Consider the following 22,483-nt stretch of genomic DNA (forward strand, 5'->3'; position numbering starts at 1 on the left):
GAACAATACAAAACAAATATTAAAAAGTCAGCCTGGAAAAAACCCAACGCTTCTATGAGACTTCTTATAAGGAAATAATTTCCATTTAAATAATATTCACAGCTTGCAGTCGAGTTCTGTGGTGAAGGTGAAACTTACTTTCAGTGAGGTGACACCAGCAAGTCCACTCAGCTCTTCAGCTGCAACCATCAGCAGCAAATAGACCGCAACGAACAACTGCAATATTTCTAACCAATGATCCAGGGTCAGTCGCTGACAGTTTAAATATATTGCTATCTTGCTAGCATAATGTTTTAGGGATCATCCATAAAAATTCCAAATACTTTAAAAGGCACTTATGAGAGCAGACAAGATGATCATTGCTGGTATGCTTGCTTTTATCCAGAGGTCTTCCTGAACTGCGATGCCAACTTGTGCACTTGGAAATTCACGTGTCCACCACTAAACTTCAGCTACTTCTTGGAATTCTGTAAAGATGCAGCTCTGTGGGCCTTAAGACCTGACCTGGCATGACTGGACTAAAAAGGAGACTAGTTCATTCACATTCATTTAACAATAGTTTAACCTGACTGGTTTTGTGGCAATTTGAAACAGCTCCCCAACCTTTTTCCTGTTTCAAATTTAGCATCTAACCTGCACAGACATTAAAGGAAACCCCAAACATTTTCAGATCAGTTTTGTTCAGCAGCACTTTTCCACCTCGCTTTTCAGTTCTTCTTTGGTCACAAACCAATTTAAAGCTCACAGCACCTCCTGTGATGGGGACTCAGAAGCATGTGTGCCTTGCTTGCTGTTGTATGAAATAAGACCCATGGCATCCACACCATAAATGATCAGCCACCCCTCATTAGATCTCAAGCTGCTAACTGAGCTCAGAACTTTCACGTCTTATTTTATTTATGAGACACTTTAAGATAGTAAATAAAACCTGATGTGCCGAATAAAACAAAAAAGACAAAGGAATGAAAACAGCAATTGAAGTTCCTTGTGGGGGAAGCACCACAGAACACAACATTATCCATGGCTGCAATAAATCAGCATTGAAAAGAGTTTAATAAGGCCATTGAGTAAAAGGTAGAAAAAGGAAGTGTAAGGGCAGTTCTTATAGCAAGAAGTAAATTGATTATATCACCCTGATGGTGATAAATATGGTGATATCAGCTGCCTTGTTGTTCAACTGGATGAAATAGCACGTATTTCACCAGCCTATGGGATTACAACTTGGAGGTGACAAATTGAATTGGCATTAAGAATAATGTTTGCTTTTGTAATTTTTTTTTTTCTCAAGAAACTTACTATATTGAATGGGACAAAACTTACATTTAAAGGAAGGCTTTATTTGTCACACATATGATCTTAACTCAATAAACCAAACAAGGCTTTTCTCTCTCCCTAAATCAGTATAATAATGGTAGTTTTGTTTAAGCTGCTTGTTTATACAAGAGCCTGTAGATATATAGACCTTAGGCTAATCCTATTGCTGAAAGTAAGACCTAAATGAAAACAAATCTTACCAGCAGATCTCTATTTTGAAGACAGCTCTATTCAAATCAGCTATGCTGATTATACTCTGAGATAACCCGCACACCATTTAAGGTTGATCACTTTCGCAAACATGAGCTTTGCGCTGCAATTTTCTAGTCTTTTATTTTCCAGGATAGCAAAGACCCCCACAATGACTTCATTAGAGAGTTACACAACTTCAGGCCAACAGATTCTTCAGGGAGAAAGAAATAGATGCAAAAGCTCAATTTAAAATCTCAGGGTTAGATTCTCCAACAATGCTGGATTTTAGTATTGAAGAACAGGTTCCATTTTCTCTTTCTCTCCCTCATGCACACACTAATCAGAACACAGTGTGATGGCACCTTGACTTTTTCTGGTCCACATAACAGCTACACAAACCTAATGAAAACGATGTGCAAAAACCGGACTATGGTTTTACCCTTCCCAAATGAAATCTTTTTCTAAGGAATACATAATATCTATCAGGGATACAGTGGAAAGTGGGAAAAAGGGAAACTGAAAAGAGAAATGTCTTTTAAAAGCCAACAAACTTTAAAAAAAAAAAAATTCAGTGTGAAACAAAACCCCTGTACCAGCAAAAGATTGGTAAATGCTTGTCTTCTGCAAATACATTGGTAGGGTCTGTCACTTTATGTGCACTTGTTACTTGTGAGTGGATTTAATCTTTAAAAGAAACTTAATTTTCCCAGTGAAAACATTTGCGTAAGAGAACTGATAAACTCTAAATGCAACATGGTCAACTTCTATTTTACCCCTTCCTTCACTTTTTCTACTGAAGTGGACAGAAACAGGCCGTCCTGAAGAAGTCAAAGGACTGGCCCTCAATGACTGACCAAAGCCAACAGAGCCCAATGCCATCAACAGTGGCTTTAGCACTCCCTGCAACCCTACAGTTCCCTGTGATCTGCTCAGATGAGTCTGGAGTCCTTTCTTAAATCCACGTGCATGGATTTGTTTGTGGCTTCTGCAGAAGAAATATTGCCTCAGGTTGCATTAAGTTCTGGAAGGAGTTTTCAGTGGCAATTTTTGTTTGCAGGAAAGAAAAACTCTGTGCTCTTGATAGCCCCTACTCCCCCTACAAAGAGATTCCATGAGAAACCCTCTGCTATGGCCAACAGAGAGGTGGGAAAACTGCTGTCAAGCTGCCTGGCCCTCCCCCCTCTCCCTGAACCCCTTCCGGGCTGCACACACACCAGGAGGAATGACCGGGCTTGCACTCCCCGCTCACCACAAACTCCATTGCTGCAGCAAAAGCACAAGTTTTAACAAGTTTGCTGACTTCAATAGCAGCATTTGCTAACACAACACATGTCCACCAAGTCAGGAGCTCTTTAGAGCAAGGATTACAGATCTCCAAGGAAAAATAAAGTCTAAACAAGGGAGGTGATGGGCTGACTCTGAAAGGCCAGATGATTTGGGTCAGATGTGCACTAAAAGCTTGAAAAAGTCATATTGCTTTTTCTCTTAAACCCTTTGTTTATATGTTCAACCCTGCCTTTCCCTTCTGTTTCTACCTAAGGTCTTACTTCTTCCTCTGTACCTGAGGCCTCTTACCCCCTCTGTTTTCCTTCCTTGTCTGGTTCCCACTCCTTGTAACCATAAAGCAGTTTGTTTCTCACTCTTTTTAACTCTTTTGTTTACCCTAAATCTTTTTAAAGATTATTTCCTCTCCCAACTCTCCCCAATAAATCCATTAAGTGAAGTGATGAATTCACGGTGCTCCAGCAATGTGCCACAGCCACATTTTGAAGAAAGGGGTGACATTTCATTGCATATGGGGGATATGAAGGGGCTGAAAGAAGTGATGTTGCCTGCAGTGAAGCTTCCATTCAACTCCTCCGAGTCTTGAAGACAATATTTAAATCACTACATTGCTCACCCTCACTGATGTCTTAGTTCTCCTGGCACCTCTTGTTGGCCAATGACTGAATTTAAAACTGTGGGCTAAAGGGCTCTCTTTCAATTATCTCATCTAGCTAACTGTGGGACATCAGAAAACGTGCACTGAGTAGAAAGACAGCTATTGCTGTGTATAACCACTTACAGCTCTTCTAACTCAGCATCCAAGACTGAACATGTCAAAGTAAAGTTCAAGGATACCATGTGACAGTCTACCTCCTCCTGGAAGGAAGTTCCCCAGGAAGTCTCACTCCTATTCAAAATATTACACATTATCTAACACTTTTCAAAAGTGAGGTCTTATCTCCTTCTCAGTGCTCTCTTTGTTTGTATTAGCTACAATAATGCTAGATATTTTTGTTATCTACATAAATGTCTAATCCCTCATTCAGTTTTGTAAATTCTTAGCTTCAGTGAATTCCAGTGGCAACGAACCCTTAGACTGATCACACATTGTGTGAAATGGCAGGTCTGGTTCTGGGAGCTAAGCCAAAGCTGGAAGCTTGTTGGTATGGAAAGATATTTTTAATTGGGAAAGGAACAATTTAAAAAATGAGAAAAAACAACCTGTACATATCTTAGTTCTCTGCTAGGCTGATGATGTGACAATTTATTAAGTTTTCTCAACTCTTAGGTCCAGTTGTAAATCAGAAGAAAAAAGGAAGCTGGCGATTCTGGTAAGAGCAATGCACTGAAAGAGTGGTACATATATTCCTTTTCTTCTTGACTTATTCATACACATCATTTGTCTGTTTCTTGATAAATGAATTTTCTGGAGAGCATTGCTCTTATGGCACATCAAGGCTCATGAACACAGTACACCAGGGGAAATAAGAAATGGATTTTATTAAGTTTATTAGCAGCTAAAAACATGATACTTCAAGGCTGGAAGTAAAGTAATCCACCTACACAATTTGAGTGGAATGAACATTTGGCTTCAACTACAGCTCATATGTAAAATATAAATCCAGTTTCTCCATTGGAAATCTTCTGAGGTTTGGTTTTACACTACCTTGATCAAACTAAGAATTAAAGTTCAAGCTGGCTTCCATTCCCACATGGCAATATGACCTACATGTTTGTATTAGTGGTGCTACTCCTTCCATACCCTTCTTCATATCAGTATTTCCCCCAGCTTCTCTTTTTTTTTTTGCTTCCTTTCCCTTCCTTCAAAGTTAAAGTGAGTTTTAACACTATACAGACCATATATCGTGGAGAGAATGGAAAAAGTAATTAAAGAAACCTATTATAGAAAGAGCCACTTCTAAACAAGATGCCACATCTCCATCACTAAGTATCACAAATGGAAGAGAGTTGCTACCAGAAACAAATGAAGCAAGAAAAAATCGATCATTTTTGCAAGAAAATTCCAAAGCTCAGTATAGTTGCTGTCAACCTAAACACAGAGGAAATCTCAGGGCTGCATAGTCAAGGACATACTGGAGAGACTGGACTTTTGAGAACCAGGACTTCTGAGTTCAGACCTGCCTCAGACACCCAGTATGCCTCTCGGGGTTTCCTCTGTGCCAGAACTTATTTCCATCTGGAAAAAGAAAGTAAAGCTCACCTCCCACAAAGGGACAGTGCAGGGCTCAGCCTGCAGTGCTTGGATGATCAGAGGTATCTATATCTGAAATGCTGTCCTTACACACCTACAACCTGCAATAATCTGTAGTGGCACATACTGACTTTTACATTACCAGAAGAAGACAGACCTGATTTCTTCCCAGATCTCACACCTTGTACCCTGGGAAGCAGCTTCAAAGCAAAAAGCAGTGTTGCTGCTATTCTTACTGTAAGGCTTTCACACCAAAACTGTTGCTCTGATGGCTTTGCCACTCAACTCACACACTCCACTGCCCCTCAGCCAGAAGAGGCCCCGTAAAAAGTCAGTTCAGGCAGGCTGAGGTCTCCAAGAGATCTGGAATGGCCCAGATCAGTTCTATCTAATGTATCTTCAAGTTGCTGTTATTTCCATTGAAACTCAAAGCCTTTGATTAGCATGGAATAGTATGGGCTCCAGTCAGAGGACATCCCCCACTGACTGAGGAAGCAACGGCTCTGATAATCCAGTTCACCTTCCCCTTATTCCAAGCTGTGGAGGCTTCAGTAAATACTCTTCCAAAAGCCACTGTTTTGAGAACAAATAGGATCAAAATTGACAGATAGGCAGGAGACCACATCTGGATATTGACCGAGATAAAGGCAAGGAGGAGCAGTTGCCTGGACTGGATGTTGCAGCAGTGGAGTGCAGGGACACAAGAACAAACTTCCATAAATGACCTGCCTGTGTACAAGAGGGAGTTAAATCAGCTAATCATGTATGCCATCACAGGATAGGTACTACAGGGCAGCTGAGAGAGTCAAACAGGCAGTGATCACTCCTTATCTATAAAAGCAGCCATGTTTTAATATATGGTGCTTCACCCCACCCGTTTCAGAAAAGATTGATAAGCAAAATGATGAAGCTTTAATGAGCTTAATTGCAAATGCCTTATGTTCTTGCATTGCTGCCAAACAGCTACTTCAACATCCAGCAGTTTACTTAATAACTCCCCCCTCCTCTTCCCTACCCCCTCCAAGCCCAGTAACGTAATTATTCCTGTGGCAACCCCCCTATTTCACTTCTCTTTATTTATTTCCCTTCTCCCCCTCCCCGAATTACTGTAAATGGGTATCTTTGAAAGGAGGGTGGCAGGCAGCTTTTGGTACAGGGCTCACCAAGGAGCCCTCCATCAAAGGGCCCTTTGTGAGCATGCCCTGGACCGAGGCCAATCAGATCATCTTGCTGTCTGTCTCTGAAGAAAATTCGCCCCTGGTATGCAAGCCAAGCCAAGAGCGTAGACAGGGTGACTGCACTCCTAGTCCAACCTGTCTTAGCTGAGTGAAAAAATGCTGAAGGGAAAATTACCTGTTTGGCTCCAGACTGAATTAACTTTTTAATATACAAGTATGTTTATTATTTTTCCTTAAAAGTGCCTGCCTATCTAATATATTCATTAATGTTATCTGGTCAGTTCGCTTGAAATATTATGAAAAATGTGCAAATGCAATAAGGTGACAGAGCTTGGAGGCAAAGCAAGATGTATTTTCTAATTATATGACAGAAAACAACATCGTTATTAACAAATGACAGTGCAGAGTAATCTTCTTATGTCCAGGCTAGTGCAGGCTAGGATGTCTTGCTCCTCATTTCCAGAGTATCAGGAGAAGTGGATGGCCTTGACACCAACTCTTTCCCCATTCACTGACCACCACAAATCCTCGGCATCAGACCTCCATCAAACTCTCCTGGAGGCAGCTTTCCCACCCCAGTTTCCCAGCGACACAGCCTCTCTTCCCCAGCAGATCCTCCTGCTCTGTCCCACATCCTCCCAGCCGAGGGGCTCTCCACCCTATACTCAGAAATGTTGCATTTTCACCATCCTTCAGCTACTTCCTAAGTCTCCTATGAGATTTGCAGGTAATAGCTGGGACTGTAGAGGGAGTGCAGAGAGGTTTTGCCTGCCCCCAGTTCTTGCTCCTCTTCCCTTGGTCTGCCTGACTCGCCCAGCCCCTGCTACTATCTTGAATTCCTCCCTCTGCTGCCACTTCCCCTCGCAGCTTCTTCCTGCTCCCTGTGTGCTCTTGACTCTTTTGTTCCCCCTTTTAGAAACACCTTGTAAGTGCCAGACAGGAATTTCCCGACACTATGTCCTGCATTAAGCAAGCGATAATGGCAGAAACAATAGAGAATTATGTCAGTAGGGTGCCCTAACAAAAGAGCAGAATTTAAATGAGGACACAGCTTTGGTCTTTGGAATTTGTCCACTATAAATGACTCTTCTTATTTTATTAGCATGTCTAGTTTAAGTGGAACACATTGTAATTTTAAATGGACAATAATAAAGAAGGATCATATGTCCTATTCTTACATGTGCACTTAACATTCCCTGGGGGTTCTTTCCGCCTGCCATGCCCTCTCTTTCCCCCATCACAGCCCTTCATATTTCTCACTATATTTAACTATTTTTTTTAAATTTGTTTTTTGCTCCTAGAAGAACCCAAAGCTTCTAATCCAGAGCTGTGTAAAGCAAACACAGATTGTAGAACTACAGCGAACTACTTCTGCACCACCCCTGCTCACAAAATGTTTGTCTTGCAAACACTATAGAAGAAAACTCAAATTATAGACTATATTTACAAAAACACTTAAACTTCTCTTCCTCTGTGAAAATTTAAATTACTTTAGGATCCCTATATTCCTTTCCGAGTCCTGGTTCAAACAACAACCTGGCAGGCTGCCTTTCAAAGCAGGCCATCACCCAGCAGAAGCAAGGTTACCTAAAAGTAGTTCCTTAAGTAGCCAGTCCTTCCTAAAGAACTATGCTGGTGTCAAGAGTTTCTGACTACACCACAGATTTTGCAAACTAATTCAAGTTAAAACAGCCACTGACTTAAAGTAAGCCTGCTTCCTTGACAATATAGTCCCATGACCAGTTGAACTTCACAAAAGAAAGTCACACCATGGATAGAAACCTGTGTCCAACACGTCCATTGGCACTACTGATGGTGGGAGTAATACTCATGAATCAAAGACTAAGTTTCCTGAATTTCTGTGCAGTAAAAAATGAGTTAACACATTTCTAGTGATATTTTTCACTTTTTTCTTTTCCCTGTATTTCTTCACAAGCTACTGTCACCTGAAAACTGGGGTTTCAGAGTAACAGCAACAAGAAAATACTGACAAATTAAATGGGGGTTGTGCAAGACAATCTTTCCAAGATGAATTGCAGGACTAGGTTCAGAAGTGTCATTTTGTAGCCTAGATATTGTTTTTCAATTGTGATTCTGACTGCTTTCTTGACCAGCCTTAACTTACCCCATGTCTCAGTTTTGCAACTGGTTATCAAGCAAACCAAAGTGTTGTTAATAAGCCTGAACAAAGTGCAGAAATTCTTCTGTAGAATACGCAAGTGCATGCAATGGTTTCGTGCTGTTAACTTTCAGAAAGACTTAGTTTGAAAAGAATGTTCTACAGTGCTCTTGATTTTCATTCATCGGATTGTGGGTTACAACCAGGGAGACCTATCATTTTTTCGCTGCACACGACAGTCTCATTTTTGCTTACTTTAACTGTGTTCAGTTCTACCAGGCCCTGACAAAGTTAAACCAAACACAGCCTTGCTTTTCTTCTAGCAGTGTGCAAGAAGAATAATTTTTACATAGCCCTTTTTTCCCCCCTGCAGCCTACAATAGTGCCAAGAAGTACTTCAGATGAGGTAGAAGCATAATTGAATAATTTTAGTAGCCTTAAATCAAGCTGGCCAGTATCAAAATACTCTGATTTCTGAAACACTCATTGGAATTTAAGGGGTCTTTCTGGAATTAATCATTCTGGCACAAGACACAACCACACACTAACTTTTTCTTCTATGCACTAATTTGTCATAGAAATCTGTTCCCTTGACATTGTCTCTGGTGCCAATAGATGACAGTTGAGAGAATATATGTAAAAACAGCCACAGACTAAGCAAGCTGCAGATTAGAGTGAAGAGCAGTCCAAAAATTCTGTACTAAACCATAAAAAAATGAAACTTGTTCTTTCCTAGAGATGAAGATTTCTGCTCCAAACACTAGTTTTCCATTTCCCTGATGTGGCTTTTTTAAAGGATGCACTATTTGTAGAAAGGAACTTGGTGAGTAATAGCTATTTCCTGCTAATTTTGCTTCCTGTAGGGATTTGTTCCTTGGTGTGATCTCACATGTTCAGGGATTGTATGTCCCAACTGGAACCCGCTTAGTCTACAGCCCAGTGTGTGATGATACGAAGAGAATGGAAAAACCCCTTCAGCTTCAACACATTGGCACTGCCTCTGCAAAAGACTGATGAAGAAATGAAGCTGACAAATTGAAGGTGGGATGTGTCTCCCCTAACCATGCCAGACTACCACAGGACATGGCATCCACTGACCTGGACTTTCCAACAGATGTGTCCTTTCTAATCTTGCTTCTAGGTCTGGCATGAAAGAGCAGTGAAAGCACATTGGTGTTACAGTCCCTGGGGAAAGTGCCCTTCTGCATCTGCTCCCTCTCAGCTATTGGCTTTTAAGTCCTGTAGAAGGAGAAGCACCCATTTCAGGACCACAAAGCCCTACCCTGGCACACATGTCCCCATGCTGCAGCTGCTTGCTGTTTGACTTGGCCATCCAAGAGTTCTAAGGCCCTTAAAGAGAATCCTAAACCATGGATACTGTAAACACAGAAGGGAAAGAGCATTTGGGCTACCAGGAAACACCCATGGGAAATGTGGTGACGCAATGCATCCCAAACTGTGATACACACCTCATAAAGGCAGGGGAGCCTCTTCAAAGCAGTCACACAGGTTGGCCCAGAACCAGGGCCTTTGCTGCAATAGCACTTGGTGCCATTGGAACAGCTGCAGAAATAGCTAGGCTGTTATATTTCTCTTTTTTTTTTTTAATTTTTATTTTAAATATAGTGGCTATCCATTTGGGGATATAAATTTTACTTGTGTCCTGGAAAAGGAACATGAAACAACTACATCTCACAAAACTCCTGTAAGACAAATTCCGTAACACCCCCAATTTTAGAGGCAGAGACAAATGAAGTCAATATCAAACCCAGGGTGTGCAGGAAGAGCTCCTACCCCTGTATTCAAACCACAAGATAATTCCTCTCCTTTCAGGCCCTGATCCAGAGCAAATCAGTTGGAGTCCTTCTATTGAGTCCTCAATCAGCAGTGTAATCACTTTAGCATGTGTCAGGATTAAAACCAGCCCTCCAAATAAGACCATGTCTACACTGCAAATGCCTTACTGATAAAGGAATACCAGCACAGTAAACAGACAAAGCATTCCTGGGGCGGTGTAAACTTATACTGGCAAATCTGCTCTTTGTAGCGGTACAGTAAAATCATCCCCGCAAGCAAAACAAGCACTATTTTGAGGTATAATTGCATCTACATGTGTAGTGTTTGCTCACTGAGAGGTGTCAGTCTGACCAGAACAGCTGTGCTGATAGAAATCTGCAGCACAGACCTGGCCTTATTAAAAAAAAAAAAAAAAAAAAAAAAAAAAAAAGTTTAAAGCAATTAATAACAATCAACATTGACTCTATGGTCAAAGTGGTGTCAGTTTGTCTCTTCAGAGGTTTACACAAACTGGTTGACTTAAGAAAGAGAAAAGAAAGGAATTTAACATGGTTACATGGACTTGCCTTGGCTGGTATTTTGAAGAGTGTAAAGCTATGGAAATCAGATCTACTGTGTGGAAACACCATTTCTGGACACAAAGCCAGACTTTGTGAGTTTACAGCTAGATTTTTCCAAGACCCTATTCAGCAAAGTCCTGTAGCCATAGCCTGCTAGTTCCACAGATGGGGGAAAATGGTGACGTGGAAGAGATCTCCCACATGGCCAGCCTCCTTCCAAGGCCCTAATGACACACTGCCTCTTGCTGCAGCTATCTTTGTATCACCTTCTGCTCTCAGAAGTGAGAGCTTGAGATCGGGGAAAAGAAATAAGAATACTAGGAAGGCACAAGGAATACAAATGCAAACAGCCAAAAACGAGGCAAAAACCTGTCTGGGAAAAATTTTTGGAGGGAAAACACTTCTCCTGAGAAGCCTTTGAGACACAAGAAAGATCATAGCTTAGCCCAAAAAGTTCCTTTCCATCCTTGGACCACTCTGTTTGCTCCTATTTCCACGTTAGGTAAAATTCCTGTTTTGACAATTTCTTAAGATCCACTTGAATGGAACAAGGTTTGACTTGATGATGTGAGATCTGATAAAATTATGCAAGGAAATCCTAATTTAACAACCAATCCCTTGAATAACGTTTCCTTACCCCCAGCAGAATCTAATTGTGATAACCTAATACGAGCTGCCTCCTCTTTGCTCCTTCGCATGTGCCTAATGCAATCACTGCTCTGCTGAGCCTCATGTTCACCCCTGACCAGTCTGCTCCCTCCACTCCCTCCTGCACTGATTCAAGACAGGGCATCTGATGTACTCCCTTCCTGCTCCTGGCCTCCTTCTTTGCTGGATTCTCAGCAGCCAAAAGGCTCATTTCCCTGTGGTGTCTTTGCAGACACCACCTCTAATCCTTCATTTCTGTTATGTCCCCCTCCTCTGTGGGGGTAATCTTTCCGAGTTGCCGTTTTTTCATCCACTCAAAGACCAGTTTCATTTGCCTTTTCATTACCCTCCACCAATTTACAACTGGGGAACCTTTTCTGACACAGGAGTTGGAGAAGACATCCCAGTGATGCTACGACAGCCACTTTTGACTCATAAGCACTGACATTTCTCTTTCTTTCTATACTGATACTCAGACTATCATTCTATGCCAGCATAACTCATCTTTTCTTCCCTTGTTCCCCCAAGGAAGAATTAGCTAAATAAACAGACTAAACTAGAAACTTGGTAATCTCTTGTTTACTATAGACTTTTCCTCCTTAGCTTCTGATTTTTCCAAATTTTCCTAAATTAATCAGGTACAGACTACTTCTCTGTACTCTTATCAGAAGGGCTTACTTGCTAAACAGCACTTCAAATTCTCTTCTTTAAAACACCACACTTCTGTGTGAAGCACACAGCCCCCATTCCCTGGCAGAGACACAGCCCGAACACCTACCCTGGAGGAAGATGAAAAATGAGATGACTCTTTCCTAGCTGTGCATACTTGAGAAAGAAATATGTATTTTCTTCCCTCCCTTTTGCCTTGCTGAGCATGTTGCAGTTGTGATGACATGTCGGAGGTGATTAGGCACTCAGTTTCGATGACACACATAACTTATCCATGTGGCCAATAAAATCTCCACACAACACCTCCCCATCCAACTCTATAGATCCTCCTGATTCCTACCCCAGGCTTCAACCCCAGGAAAGTTATTTATGCCTAACTGAATTAGCTTGCTAAGAATTTCTTAAGTGGAGTGCAGTGAGCCAGCAGTTTTCTTCCACAAATGAGAAGTAAAGTACTCTCAGAGATCAGCATTGCTGAAAACAAATTTGCCCTGCTAATTTTGGCCTGACAAGTGCACTAAGGATTCTCTGCATTTCCCATACAGGTCAAACTTATCGGTTCACACTTGTTAGTGCAAAAATCTCTTTTCCTATCTTTGTTTCTGCCACTTCTCTTATCCTGTCACTCTCCTGCAGTAAGTGCACTGGCTGGGCACTTCAGTACCCATTTCTGCAAACACTCTTATTCCATTACAGAAAGATATTCACACGTACACACAAATGACAGCAGACTTCAGTGTAGTGCTTATCACAGAGAAAGGACAAGACAGCCTAGTGTACCTACTGCATTTCATGCTGCCTTACACAAAGCGTCTCTTTTTCAGCAGCTTCCCTTCTGGAAGAGACAGGCAACATTTCAATTGAATCTTTCAGAAAAAAAAATTCTGCATGCAAAGGACAGACAGAAGGAGGGAGAAAAGTTATCCATTATGATGGATTAACTGCAAAGGTAGCACCTGTAATTTCCTCTCACTTTTTGAGCCCATGGGTCATGGACTTGACTGGAGTTGGATTGTCCTGTGTTTTAAGTTTGGGGTTGTTACATTGCTTCGGCAGAGCACACCAGCGTGCTGACAAAGTTCTTTCCTTTCCAAAGCACGGAAAAAAGGAACTAAAGAAGCAAAACCTGGCCAGAGACTTTGAAGGGAGACACCCTAATTTAAGGGGATTGGGATTTGCAGATGGGGAGTGTTTTACTGAGTCTTAAACTCCTGGGAGACTCGATACTTGCTGAATCACACAGCAATGGGTCAAAGGGACTCTGCAGGACATAGGCTGAATTTGGTGCTGATGCAGCTGTTGCAAAACACTGCTTGCAGTCTCAAGAGAAGTATAGAACTGGTAGAAGGCTGGCGATGGAGAGCCCTGCTGGGAAGAGAGCTCTTCTAGGTACATAGTGATATTAGGACCATAGGCAGCACAGTGAAGTATCTCCATGGGATGTGGAAGCTTGTGTTACGGTCCCCTGGACCTCCTGAGTGGTAGGAGAGATTGTCTAAACCTCTACAAGTGAAGGAAAACCACAGAGGCAGTATCTGTGATGTTTTTCCTTCAAATTCAAATCATTCTATTGCCCATTTTTCAACTGAGTGAGTCAAAAGTGCTAACCACAGATCCCATAGGAAAGCAGAAGTCAAGCACTGGGCAAGGTGCTTTTCTGAAACTGATTTTAGCATTTGCTTGATCCAAAGCAATAATTTGAAGTCAAGTAGAGACATTTTTCTTTTTAAGTAATGAAAGTTTAACACTGGAACAACTCATGGAGATGACTGCTTTCCCATCAATACTCATTTTCTTTCCCATTTTTCATGCCCAGGGCAATGCCAGCAGTTGTCCTCTACTGTAGATTTTGAAGCTTGATAAATATAAAGTTATGCAGTAAGGTCTAGCTGGCATGTAGGCTGATTCTGTTTCCATATAAACACCTTATCAGTGCAATATGGATAGTTTTAGCATCTTTGATGCTCTCAGTTTTGAGGGCAGAAAGAAAGACAGAAGAGAAAGAAAGGTTCACTCCATGTAATAGAAAAATTCAGTCTACAAGCCCAGGGAGGAGGAGGAGGAAGAATTATTGGTCTGCTTAATAAGTTGCTGAGATGTCCAGAGGATGTGAAACTTCTCTAAGTTCAGGATTCCAGTTAAGAGTAATTCACACTTTACAATTCCCTGGGAGGCCAGCCTGTTTGCACAGACCTTGGCTGCTGGGATTCAACATCTCACATTAGACCATTTGGAATTTATTTAACATGTGTCCCACAGAACGCAAGACTTGCTTCAGAGGAATAGGCAAATCACTTGTAAGTGTGCATTTACAAGATCAGAAGTCATGAAAACCATGCTTACTGCTTGTCAACTTATTTAGGGGAAATTGTGTAATCAACTTAACATAGCAGTTATCCTTTACCTAGAAGGTCAAGCTCATTGTTCCTGTATGTCACCACACTTGGCTATTAATCACTCAGGAGGAAACACATCATTTTTATTTAAATTAAGCTATACAAAATGGGGTTAAGTCTGAATTCAGATATCTTCTCTCTCCTCCAGAGAACCTGCAAAAGACAGATTTTCTGTAGTTTAATTCCCACCTTTTGGAGAAGAAAAAAAAGAAGAAAAAGAAAGAAATTTGAGTGAAGGTTGCTAAACTACTTACCCCCTCATCACAAGCTGTTAAGGAGACAGGTAGCTAAGCCATTCAACAGCCTTTCTTTCATCTGTTCCTATGTTTTTCTCAAACAGTTTGGATCCCACACTGAATTTTTGCCACTGGCATTTTCTCCTTCTACCTCCTGCATTTCATCTCCTGTGCGATTCATGGCAACTCATGAAATGAAGCAAAGAGAAAAAGTGATTGAGGGTCACTTTATGACTAGACATGATGTTGTCCCTTGTCCAAAGCCAGTAGACAGCACTTCTGGAAGACAATGTGAAAACATCGTCATCCCAGTGTGGTGCCTGGAAACACACTGAGTCCTTCATACTCAGAGTGCTGTTCATTCTAAAGGCCCCTCTGGATAGTGGTCCAGCTCACTAAATCTAAAGGACTTAAATTCTGGAAAGACATGATCACATTTGCCCCTACCTGTCCTTCCAAAACCTCACATCAAGTTATTGAAATATTTTTTTAATAAATATTGCAGAAAACTGACAATAGCTCAGATCCCTCTCCCCATCATGTCCTTCTTTACCTGGGCTCTCCCTGCTGTGAATGATGTTATGCCTTTTCTGGGACTGTTTCAGAATCTGCCACTTTGGGATATCTGTCCCGTGCATTAAATTGCATGTGGTTACACTCCAGAAATGCATCCTGCCAGGTCAAGAGTTTTTCTTCCCTGGGAATTAATTATGAAAGTCTTCATCTCTGACATGTACGGCTACTTCTTATTTGCTGCCTACATGCTTTTCACTTTCCTGGTTTTTAACGGGTTGGAAATGCTAACAAAAGAGATAATCCGCCTTTGTGGGTATTCCCATAATTAGCAACACGCACATCTGGAAAGAGTTTCAATAGTCCACTGTTATTCAAACAATTTGTAATCACACAGACTGTGTAGTGAACCAGCAGACCGGAGCATATAGCTTTTCATTATTATGTGGTATACAGTACCCATAATACACAAATAAACTCAAAACCTGCAGCAGAAACAATGACACATTCTGTGTGGCCTTATTCACCAAACAGCTCTCTAAGAAGTCTTTATCGAAAAGTGCAACACATCCACTAATTATTCGGGGTTGTAAGTGGGTAGGAAGTATAGGAAAATCTTGCTGCATCTGTTCAACATTCTGAAAAGCCAAGTCCAGCAGCATTTACAGGATTTAAAAAATAAAGGCTGTAAAAACCAAGAGCTCAGAGCTTAGTTATGTGGGTGCACAGTACCACATAACATGTAACAGTAGTCGATTTTACAGGATATGTAACAATACACACCAGCATAGCCAAAGGCAGGATCAAGCCCTTAAAATTTTATATTGTGATTCGTGCTCAAAGATTTGTTTCAGTCTGGATGCCATGACTCATATTCTCCATTCCCCCAGTGCTTCATCCCCTCCTTCCCCACGACCCAAGCTAACTTTTTATTAAAATGCTCTGGATGCAGATTCGCTTGTTTAAGCCTGGTATTTATGGATTTCATCCTGCAACCTGTACTCACAGGAGCTACTTATGTAAGGACTGTGAGACTGGCCTGTCTGGGAATGTTTACTGCAGAAAGAAAAGATGTCTATTCCTTGGCTGAAGCCTTTTCCTTTTAATGACAGACTGTCCAGATTTCCTCAGCGCGGGACTGACTAGGAAACATCTTCCCAGCTTGCTTGGCCCCTACACAGCTCTACAAGCATCATATCTGAGCCCACACTGTATCACAGGACAGTGCTGAACCATTTCTAAGTGGTGTTTCACAGGTTTCAAAAGGTATCTCTACTAGTTGTTGACTACAAGACTTTATATTAAAAATTTAATATCAGAAGAATATATGACTCACTTAATCAGCACTAGTTTATGGGGAAACAGCAGAGGGCTGTAGAAAATTCCAGTCTGAAATTTCTTTGAGTCAAGGTTTGTTAAAGGAGAGCACATATCAGTGAAATGTTTATTCAGAGAAACCAATTGCCAAGTGGGTGAATACAACATAATGATGGTTACCCTGGCACTGTGAGTCTGGAGTTCTCCCTGCGGCTCTTACTCATATTCTATCTGAATAAAGGAAGTAATTTTTAATCTTTATACTCTTTTTCTTGCCCATTTGTATAATACAGAATGATACAACAGTAACTTCTGGGTTACTTTGCTCCCCCACAAACCTGCTTTGCATCCTCTGCATCATACCTGAACAACTCTGAGTTTGGGAAAGCTTGAGAATGTTTATTTATCATGGAAGGACTTTGGGTCCATGCTTGCTGTGGAGTCTCTTGGGGCTTTTGGTGACAAGACCAAAATAGAGATAGCATTGAGCTTTCCATCATGGCCTGCTGCTCTGGGATAAAGGATAGTTCAGAGCATTCTAAGAAAAGTATTTCTCCCCCTGCACTTCTCCAGATTCTGGGAAATGCTTTTTGAATGATGTTATGTACATCAAGGATTGGTAAACTGGGTTACTGGGTAATTACTCACATTGATTTATCAAAACTTGTGTATTTATATGTTCCTTTTAAATAACAATTCTTCAATCACAACAGCTGATATTCACCAAAACCTGACATCTGCACATGGCACACATTCTGGCAACACAAACCCACACGACAATTATCTGGATGTTTTGACTAGTTTCTAGTGTTACAGATCTAGGTGGCATCGACAATGTCCCACACTTTCCTAAACCAAATACAAGCAAAGAATTCCTTCTCGTGTGTGACAACACATTCTTCTTTCTCAAAGGTATTGTACAGCTACATTAATGTATGAGAAATGTGTTGAGGTGATGAGTTGAAAAACACAATGAAGGTGCCAATCAAAACTTAGAATACTGATAAACACTGAAGAAATTCAAACCTCCATATGAAAGCTGAAGCTCAAGACTCATGTGAAATAAAAAAAATAAAAATCATGTAACATAACAAGGGTTGTCTTTGATTAAAAAATTACACTTTTTCTCGTATGAAATACGAGTTGTTTCATTTTTCAAAAGTAAAGTTACAATAAGCAATAAAATCTCTTGCACAAACTGCAGAGTAAGTTAATTTTGAATATAACTAAACAATATATCAGCAAAGTATTCCTTTCAGCTTCCTGGAGACTTGTATATTGCCAATTTATAATTAGTTGCAGATTTTCAATTACTTTCTAGCTAACAAAACAGTTTCATTTGCATTGTTTACTTGCCACTTAACTCAAATTGTACCCAAATTGGTTATTTTAAAATGTGACACAGATTTTCAGGGCCAAAGCAAATTCTATATATTTTAATGTAACAAGCATCTGTATTTCAGTCTTCAGTGATAAAAGTGTACAGGATTTGGCCAAAACTCAATCAACTCCATCACAATCTCAAAATGCCTCCTGTGCAATTTGTCAAAAGCAGATTTCTTGGCAACAACACATAAAACTACAGCAACATATAATGAAGAACATAATCTCAGAAAATACGCAAAGTTTGTTTTGTGTACTAATTGAAACTGGGGAACCACTGTAGGCAAATTTAAATTCAACAGAAGATCAAAGAAATTAAGCATCAAAATATCATTCTGCTACTGTGCTTAAATATAGTCCATGGCATTGAGTCTCATTCCTGATAGCCCCATTCATCAGGAGCATACGGAATTCAAGGTGCAGAAATTTGGGGGTAGAGTGACTAACTGGAAGGGTTTTATTTGGTGTTATTCAGTACCAGGCAGACCTCAGCTAACTCTGTTACATGATACTCTTTATGATAATGCACCCTGCTATGAGATTTAAGAACTGGCTGTCTGCAGCAATATCCTGTGCCAAGAGATTCCTGTTACCAAGGGAGAGAAGGGTTCTCCACTCCCTCTCCTGCAACACAGACATTAAATGCAGGGGATTTTTGACTTCCAGGATAGCAAGTGCAAGCCTCTGACCAGCCTTTGTTGTAGTCCTCATTCTGTAATTGATCATCCTTCTTCTCCCCATATAAAATAGTCCCAGGTTTTAATTTTTTCTCATCCACAATTTCGCACTCAACACCCCTAACTGTTCTGAAAATTTGTCCATCTCTGCTAGATGCTGGGGGAGGACACCTGTTATTGGGGCCAGTGTCTTGAAGATAAGGACACAGTCAGCATGGTGCAGACTTCCCTGTCTTTTTCTGCACCCAGAGGCGTCCTCATGGTCCTGAGTGGGACAACACCAGTGTCACTCTCCTGATGAGTTATGACAGATTCAGGGCTTACAAGTTTGCTCTAAATGTATGCACATTTCTGTGATACATATTTTACCTTTTCTATGAAAAATCTCATTCAAAATTTTATTATCTGGACTAGTCCAGGTTTGCAGAGATGTTCTGCAATTTCTCCTTCTCCTCCCCAGCCCTACCTGAGGCTAGAGCTGCCTTGGCCATGGAGTGCCTTGATGCCAGCCCCAGCAGAGATCACAGCTCCACCGCAGCGAGGGCTGATTGCAGTAAACGGGCAGATATGCCAAGTTCAAAGGATGGACAAAACTCCCCTGGACATTTTAGACTGAGATTTGATTTTGTTCTTGGATCAGGGCTGATGTGTTTCATGAACTGTGCTGGTTTAGATTAGGTGGTGCAGGAAGCAGGTCATGTTTTTTTCAGTGGAGAAGCATCTTTTGGGGGAAGTGTTATTGCTATTGTTCCCTCTATTTTCCTGTTTCTTCTCCTTTTGAATACAGCATGACAGCACTAGAGCAGTCTCTATAACACAGATACTTAATATTAACCTACAGTATTTCCTAGGGAATACTACTTAATCATATTCTATGCACAATAGCAATTTAATAAAATATATATGTTAAAAATAATGAAGCCTACCATTCCTAGCCCCACTCCTGAACAGCCATTATTGTCTCCTTCCAGCAGCAAGAAATGGGCATTTAATCTTACTTTCAACTTTCAGTCTTTAAATCAGTTTTAAATCCATGGCAAGACTTTACATCCTACCCCATTGTTAGCAAGATTCCTTAATTGCCTCCTTTAAAAGACTTTATCCAACCCTTTTGAAAGTTTAAATAAATTATATCCACTGGTTCTCCTTTATCCATTATTTGTTAACTATTTCAAAGAAATCCGAGAGGCTATAGAAATCGTGCTGATTTGTCCCCATCATATTATCCTCATCTAGGTCCTTTATAACTTGATCTTTAATCATTCCCTCAACCATATTTCTTTACAGTGAGGCACCTCCCAGGTTTATAATTTCAGGGATCGCCCATAACACCTTTTTAAAAGGAGGGCAGCAATGTTGATCACCCTCTGATAAAACTTTTTTTTTTAAAAAATACGTGCTGTTGCCATTTGTCAGTTGCTCTGTTACCAGTCATGGTTGTCTCCACTTATGGCCTCTAGGCTTGATTACCACATCTAGATATATTTAGGAACAAATCTGACAAATCTGCAAAATCTGCAACTGGTACAGACACCACCAGCCCACTTTAGCAGCTGGAGTTGTCTGCAGTCCACCGGGGACATCCCCATGGAACATCCCTGTGGAACATCCCCACGGAAGATCCCTGTGGAACTCTGCTCCTTGGTACTCTGCTTTCACCACTGGTTCTCTACAGAGCTGAACGCAGGTAACGTCTCCATCCTGGCATTCACTGGACCCGTGCTTCCACTGAATCAGACAATCTCCTGTAGCACTGAACTACACCCTTCCCCGAGGATCTGCTGTCAGCAACAAAGGTGAGCCTTGCAAAATTCAAAAGACAGTTGTCTCAGAGGCTGGTGCAAGACTGACTTTTGCAAGAGAGGAAAGTAACAGTGATATTCTATCACATTCCCAATAGCCAAGTTTTTTCTTGAGGTTTAATTAATAATAAAAATAGGCATATCCAGACCTTTGTCAGAGAGTCAGTGGGGCAGCAAAATAAGGAAGCAACATATGTATAATTCTTAAACTTTAAAATGCATAAGGCATGCAGATGCTATTTTGACAAGAGAGTGAAACCTAAAAACCTAGAGAGCTATTCCTCTTGACTTTCCTCCAAACTCATATCATTGCCATACAGATCCAATTATCTATTACAAATTAATTCTTCTAGTCCTTCCAGCACATTTTTTATCCCTTTGTCTCTGTCAGAACTCTGCTGTCACTACTTGCAAAGAAAACCAATGGAGGAGGTATTTCCCCATTGCCTAGTGATGCAAACAAATAATCTAGCTTTTCTACACTCTCCTGCTCATCAAGCTGAACTGGGTTTGACAACTGGAATGTATTAATTAAACCCTTGCACATTTAACTGGAAAAAAGTCACTCTGCCAAATAAAATGGGACAATAATGAGGACAGCATTGGAGCATCTCTACTGAAAACTTGCCACATTTCTAGACATGTATTCATTCACCCACTCATCCTTCCCCCTCCTCCAGGATCGCCAGTTTGGTATGAAGTTCAGAATCACAAGCAGCACAGGAGATAAGCGGGCACAGTGAGTATTTTTTAATTTCCCTTATTAATGACATGAAGAATTGGCTCTTTTTAAAAGGATTTAGTATTATTTCCTCCCTCTATTCTTATGAAGCAAAAGCGTAAGACTAAGAAAGGGGTCCATGCTGCACCAAGCAGACACTCAGAATCAAGGCATTTACCATCACATATGGGATCTCAACAACCCTCTTCTGGGTTTTACAGATTACTTCCATTACGGAGTGCCCCATGCTTTTGTAAAGTAGGATGCAGCTGGGGAAAACACTGATTAAAGGCTCAGCTTCTACAACAAATGGACTTTGGGGCATGGCAGGAGGAGAGAGAATACCCCAAACTCCCTTTCTTCCTCTCAGGACTATGGGTCAGGATTCCAGTTTGCAGCTGCAATCCAGGCAAGCCCAGATGCAGATGGTCACCAGGAGACTGGTGCTGTTGGCTGGTGGCCATAAAGAAAAAGCCCTGTCACCACATCCTCTAAAAGCACTGCATGGCAGCATTTTCCAAGGATAGCCTGGAAGGGAAAGCAAGGCACCAAACACTTGGAAACAACTAATTGCTTGAGAGAGAGTGTAAACTTATTAAGTAGGCCACACAGATCACATCTTTACCACCAACACATTGAACCATTTATAAAAAAGTTTTGTAATTCTGCATAATTAAGTCTTTTAATAATGTAGATTTGAAGACTACAGAGCCACTGCACTTAAGGTTGATGCTATTTTCATTACCTAGAAAAGACATAATTTGGGAAGAAGCCTTGCAGTTTATTATATTTACTTCTGTCAAATAACTTATAATTGTGTGCCAAGGTGCCTGAGAAAAGTATTGTGGGTTTTTTGCCATTTTTAAACAGCTTACGCCACTCGAAAAGGATTACTTCCTTTGTAAATTGCTGTTTCAACTGAAAGGTAGCAATTAATTAAGCCATTTACATAAAACTGTCTTGGATCAGCTACCTGCAAAGATAAAGGCTGAAATCTACCTTCTAATTGAACAAATAAAGTTTTAAAAATAAATATACATTGGTAATTATCTGTAATAATACAAATTAGGAAATTTAGCTGATAAAATGAATATGTCAGAAATTAAGACTAAATTCTTATCATCCAAATTGAATAGAAACAGTCTATCCAAAAAACATTCTTCTAATTTATCTTTCATTTATTGTCTCTTTACACATCTTTGCATCATTTGATGTCTTGCCATATCACATGATGCAAATGGAGAGGAGGTGGAAAGCGTCTCTATTTCAAGGCATGTGCTTTTTCTGATCAGGGTTTTTTTTTCTTTTTTGGTTTGGGTATGGACAGGAGGGAAAGGAAAAACCTCTGTTTTTCACAAATTGTCATTATACACAGCAGGAAATAATAAATGACATAATTTAGTAAAACAACCTGGGGTACTTCAACACACACAATCAAAAGTAAGCTGTTCATTTATCTAACTAACTGTATGCAATTGATATG

The 22,483-nt window shown here is 40.7% G+C and overlaps 1 protein-coding gene and 1 long non-coding RNA gene across 5 annotated transcripts in view; both read right to left on the reverse strand.

Moving 5' to 3' along the window:
• Window positions 1-22,483, reverse strand: part of VTI1A (vesicle transport through interaction with t-SNAREs 1A) — a 259,614-nt gene that overhangs the window by 27,297 nt on the left and 209,834 nt on the right. The window lies entirely within an intron of this gene.
• Window positions 14,414-19,723, reverse strand: LOC125329069. The gene is made up of 2 exons (XR_007205033.1): window positions 14,606-19,723; window positions 14,414-14,504 (listed from the first exon to the last, which is right to left on the reverse strand). It is a non-coding gene; the product is annotated as an uncharacterized LOC125329069 (long non-coding RNA).

The sequence above is a fragment of the Corvus hawaiiensis genome, chromosome 8, assembly GCF_020740725.1.
Source record: "Corvus hawaiiensis isolate bCorHaw1 chromosome 8, bCorHaw1.pri.cur, whole genome shotgun sequence".
Lineage (NCBI taxonomy): Eukaryota > Metazoa > Chordata > Aves > Passeriformes > Corvidae > Corvus > Corvus hawaiiensis.